Genomic DNA, 6,329 nt, shown 5'->3' on the forward strand with positions numbered 1-6,329 from the left:
TATGTTGGCTCTTCTCAGTCACAGTTGATGCAGAGAATTTGGGAGACCCCCTACTGATATGATATTAAAAAACTTAAAATCTGAAAGCATTTACATTTTGTGAAAACTTTTTCACATCCACAAACGTTATTTCATTAGTTTCCAGGGTGACCCAATGTGAGAGACCGCTTCCTTTTGGCAGAGAAAAAGGAGCAAAGGAAACACTAAAAACAAGAGATATCAGTTGGCTTACTGGAGGGGCCCAAGAAAGTCAAGCTATTATTGTAGAAACTATCTCAAAAATTCACTAGGCTGTGTCCAGTGGGCAATGACTCAGCAGACCAGGATGTCCTGAGACTTGGAGCAAAGGCCATGAAGCAATATTGTGTAGACACATTCCTGCTCTGTTCTCTGGATACCACTATTCAATTGTCTGGGTCATGATTACACGGCTCCAAAGGCTCCCTGACAACAAATGCCTCCCAACAATTAAATGAGTTCTGACAATGTGGCCTTAAAGCACAGAATAGTGATCTTTCAACAAGGTCATCCTCTGTTTGGGCTGCAGAGAGAGTAATGGAATTGATTAGTAGCCATGAGGTAATGTGGGTCACCAAGGTGACAATACTCAATACTAAATATTGCCAGGGACCTACTGCCAACATTCAGCACAAACTGCAGCCTGATACTTAAGAACAGAGATTCACCCACAGCTCCCAGGAGGTGGACTGGCCACCCTCCCAATGCAGAAAGGACTGATGGGCTCTCATTCAGCTAGGAGGAGCTGAGTGGGAGGGTAAAGATGGTGAGGAAAGGTGCCATCTGGTCAACCTAGAATAATTTCCATGGTGAGAGGAAACAGCAATTCAGAGTCTAAATAAACTGTCAGCAGCGGGGGCCATTATGACAGGAAGAGTGGCCAGTAGGCTGCAGTGACAGGGAAAGCAGCTGAGAAATACCTGGACACAGAGGCCTGCAGACCATCAGCTCAATGCAGCCAGCAGTAAAAGACCAAGGTCCCCTGGGAACAGGGGCAGGACTACAGTGTCCAGAAGGGACAAATCCAGAAAGCATTCAGCTCGGAGGTCCTCACTAGCAGTCTCCCACACAGTGCAATAAGTTGCTGGCTGAGCTGCTGTCATCCAAGGGCTCAGCAGTGCTGGATGTCAAGGTGCTCATCAGGTGACAGAAAACTCAGTTCCATTCCAATTAAGTCTCTACATTGGATTTCTTGAGCTTTCTTAAGTCATGAGGACTACCTTCCAAAAGGGAGTCTCCCAAAAGGGAAGGTGTTGATGGTGAACACCCTAGGGGAATGGACATGGAAGCCACATAATCTCTTGTCACCTAGCTTTAGCTGTCCCAAGACATCACTTCCACTGCATTCTGTTGGCCAAGAAAGCCATGAGATCAGCTGAGATTCAAGAGGAGTAACAATGTATTCCGCCTCTTAAAGGGAAGAGTAGCAAAGAGTGTGTGGACATCTCTAATCTCCATATCATCCTTACTGGAGAGCATCCAAGTATGGCTGCCTAGGGCTACCTCCAAATTAATCATTTTGCATAAATGACAACAGATTCAGAATCCTTCAAAAGCTGCAAGACACCAATTTGTCCATGTATATGAACTTCCACCAATCCCAGACAGTCCCTGCAGATGCAGAAGAGATAGCACCAGCTTCCTTGTGGAAGTCCATTCCTTGTAAGATGGTACCCCTCCCCTCCACAGTCCCCACTGAGTATCACAAATACTTGTCATTTTCAATACCAGGCAGCTTGATAGATTTGCTTACTTGAGCCTACACTGATTTTCCAAGGGGAAGCTTCTAAGAGGGGTCATTGTCCATTCTTCCACACATGCCCCAGGATGACCGTCTTATTTGAGAAAAGGAGTTTGAGAAATTAGAGATGCATAAAATATGAGGTATTAAACCAGTTTAGAATTTTTCCTGGAAATGATTGAATTTATACTTTAAATACTGGACTTTGGGTAAATCCAAACTTGGTCCAGATATGAGAAAGAGGCCACTGAAAAGACACCAACCAGATTCATTAACAAAAATGGAGGCATTGCTGTTAGCTCTCCTTCCTCTCACCTCAAGAGCCGTGAGTTCCCACACTCAAAGCTGAGTTCATGAACACAGGAATGCTTTGTCTAGGGCAGGTTATTTGGATTTGACTTATTCTACACTGGGATTATAGAACTTGGTTTTGGAATCTGTTCAATCCTGGCACCATTTCCCTATGAAAATCAGGATTGGGCTAATATGTGTCTGCTGGGGTTGTTGCAAGAACGAAGATTTCATACATTAAAGCACTTAGTGCCTAGCACACAAACAGGATGACTCTGAACCTAACTGCCAGCCTGTTCTCCCAGCCATTGACTTGGCCCTGCCCCTGGCACCAGTGCTCTCTGAGCCAAGTTGATTCCTAAGTCCTGGGATACAGCTCCCAGGGACAAATGTAGTGGGAAAACTGCCAAAGATCAACACCCCTCGCTTTTGAACACTTCCTTTGTGTGTACACCATGTTTTCCTTTCTAGACATTTGCATAACATTTAATAAAATAAAACTTTTCTTCTAAATCCATGGTCAATATTGAGAATATGCTTAGATAACAGTATCTTTACAAAGTTTCCTTAGAAATTAATGTTACATTAATAGAACACGTAGCCACGAGGCACTTCTAGGATTAGTCTGGCTTATTCTGGAATATTCTAGTTTTGCTATTCATATCACCCTCTTCAACAGCCATTCACAATTTGCACTTTTACAAAAGACTAGTTCTTTAAAATATATTTATCATCATCCTAACCACCATATGAATTTCTCTATCTAACTATGGCTTATTTCAATAAAGGTCAGAAATACATCTTGTCATTTGGCTGCTACCATGCTTCCCAGCCTCTTAAACATTTTTTAAAGTTTCATGGTAGCCAGAGGAAATTATACTGTTCAGATCATTGACATAAATGTTGGAACTGCTAACAGCAAAAGCTGACGGGCCTGGGATCCAGCAGATCCATGGACTGAGGGAATCTAAAAGTGCATCCCAGCACGAAGGTGGGGAAGCTCCATTTTTGTAGACTGTCATTGGTGATCACTGATCAAGTGACAGGTGAGTACCTGCCAAAATTCGCCAGCTGCAAAGGACACAGACAATAGCACTGGGGACACTGGGATGGTCACATCATAGGAAATAAAGGATCAAAACCATCAGAGCAAAATACACAGCACAGACCACAGTAAAATTATGTGTTAAACTGCACATAACTTCTCCATGACACTGTGATGGAGCTGGGTAAGGAAGGCTCAATGAAGGAGGCAGGACTTCACAAGACCTTAGAGAAAATGAGAGCAATGTAGATAAATAAAGGAGGGGAGCATTCCAGATGAGGTAACAATGCTAATGAAGTGTCCGTGGGTGGTAGAATGGCTGTGAAGTCTTTGTAGAATGGTGAAAACACTTCTGGCTAGATATTCAATGAGATTATGTTTGTGAAATTCCTCTGCAAATTATAAAGCAATGTCAGATATTACTGGGGGTATTTATATTCCTGTGTCAGAGATAATAAGGCATTGTAGATATTGCAATTATCCTGAGAAAAGTTCTTATCCCATCGTTCCCTTTATACTCGGTATATCATTGCACAAAAGTTGTTCAAACAATCACAGCTTCAATTTCATTGGATAGATAAGGTTCTTGGGGGGGATTAGAGATTCTATGTGCAACATATTTTCCACAGTGCTTAGAGATCCTCATTAATGGCATCCAACACTAATGTCACAACTTGTGCCATTGTTGTATATTTTATCTTTCATAGTATCAGGCAGGTGTTTCTAGTCAGGATTGGAAGGAACCATTTGAAGAAGTCATTTGAAACTTCTGGATTCAGTTTGCTCCTGATTGTCCTAAACATTTTTATTACCATCCCTTTGATCAACATTAGTTAAATTGATTCAACTGCAATTGGAACTAAGCCAGGTAGTGAGTTGGCCATGCTATTGCCCATCTACAGCTCCTTGAGAACATCCTTAAACTGTGTTCCTGAACTGTTTCGATGATCAGATCCACTGGGCTTCCTGCTGGGTCCTCCCCTGCAGATTCCGAATCATTGGGTCTGGGATGAGTTCTTCCAGTTTGTCTTGATGATCAGGCAAGCTGGAGAAAATGTATGCAAGACCTACATTATATTCATACGCACAGGAAATAGTCTGGTTAACTCAGGTCACAAATCCTTAACATGATTTTGTAAGATTCGTGAGGCAATAGAGATGTTGTATATAAACTTTTTCTAATTTGATATACAGATGGCAGAAGACTACCTTGACTTAGTACAACTTTATAAAATTTAAAGTCTACCTTTTGTCACAAAATGCATTTATTTCTTGTGAAGTTTAATAGATAAGATCTTTAAAGCAAATTTTCAGGACTTTAGAAAAGATTCATTTGAAATATTGAGGAAATGCTAATTTTCATGTCTTTTTATATCCATTTAATATTATTTTACTCCATATCTTGAGTTTTCTCAAAGCATAACTCACTTTTTAAATAGTTTTTATTATTTTCAATCATAATGTAAATTCTTCCTCAGATTTAGTACCAAGAAAAAGCCTGTACCTTCTGGTAGATTAATGGGATTTTGTTTTATAAGATAATAAAGGAACTTGACACCTGAATTTGACCTAATCATAAAACACTCCACTCCTAAATACAATCAACATGTAAATATATCTATATAAAACAACACTATCTGTAAACTCATCAAAACTGGCTGACCTATCATTTATATTTTTCTGACCCAATAGTCAAAATACCTAGGAAAGTAAATTCATGAGCTCGTTGCTGCAAAAAGTGACAGTTTGTCCCTGGCTTTTGTTACATTCATATATTGTATATGCATATTTTGTAAAAGGATTTCACTCTGCTTTGAAATGTTCCAAACAGTTCCTCTATAGTTATACACCTGTGAAAGCACCATAGGCCTATTGAACTAAAGGGTGTGTAAAACCTTATCTATTTCACAAATAATTAAACACAAGGTTTACAAACAAATCCAGAATCTCAGGATTTTGTAGATGGGTCACCCTGTCCCACCCTCTGATTTTATGGAGGGCAAACCTGAAAGCCAGAGAGGTTATGGGATTTGTCGATGGCTTGACTAGAGATGGGAGCATGGGGACCGCCTGGTCTGGAAGCCCAGGACAGAGGCAGGGCCCGGGAGCCTGCAGCCTGGGGGTGGCCAGGACAGCATCTGCTGACTCCGTGCTCCAAGCCTGGCACCGAGCAGTGCCCTCGTTAAGTTGGATTGAATTCAATCACTCGTCTCAAAAATCATTAAAATTTTTAAGGAAAATATATCACAAAGCATAAAACTCGCTCTCTAGGAAAAGGCATTTTTATGGATATTTCAAAAAGTAGAACGAACAGAGTAAAATGGCAAACTGTTTTTGTTCTGGAAAAGACAAGGGAGGAGGAGGCAGCATCGTGTCAGCTCAAGCTCTGCAGATGTTGGTTAATTTTGGATCTCATTTATTCACAGAGAAAACAAAATATGGCCTCATTACAGTCAAGAAAGGGGTTATTTGAGGCCGGCAGCAGATTCAAACTTAGTAAACACATACACACACCAGAGCGTGTACATACGTGTGGAGATCTATGCCGAAAATAATAGTCAATACTCTTCCCTCAGCTGTCCATATTCCGAGCAGAGTGGGTGATCCCTGAGTTCCCCTGACCTACTGCCCAGCACAGCAGGCACAGACACACAGGAGCAGCCATTCTACAGATTCAGGGACTATGAGCTGTTCCTTGTAATTACTCTTAGCCCAGCATCATAACAAGAACATGGCTGGCAAAAATGACAATATAACACACAAGCATATAGAAAATATTAAGCAAGGGGACCAGAGAAGAAGACTGATACTATTCCCTTTGATCTCAGCAACTGACAGAGGGGCGGTCAGTCCTTCCAGCAGTGCCTTGGAGTCCTCAAGTGCAGATACAGCTACCTTGACTGGGACCACAGCATCCCAAAAAACCTGCATGCCCTGTTTTGGGGAGCCACAGTTTTGCAGTTCATCTCTGCATGGAACACAGACTGCAGAGACAAGCTTGTATATGCATTCTTGCTCAGTTCTTCATTAGCTACGTGACCTTGAGCAGGTTAGCTAACGTTTCAGTTTCCTGGTGGGGATAATGATGTCACCTGCTTTATAAGATTATGGTGAGGAGTAAATGAGCAGATGCATGTGCAGGACTGGGTGCATATTACCAGTGAAATAGACGGCAGTCACTATTTTTATTACACAAATTCATAACCCTTGGGACATAAACACAGCACAGCATTG

Source organism: Sapajus apella, unplaced genomic scaffold (assembly GCF_009761245.1).
Source record: "Sapajus apella isolate SASKATOON/1434 unplaced genomic scaffold, GSC_monkey_1.0 scaffold11, whole genome shotgun sequence".
NCBI lineage: Eukaryota > Metazoa > Chordata > Mammalia > Primates > Cebidae > Sapajus > Sapajus apella.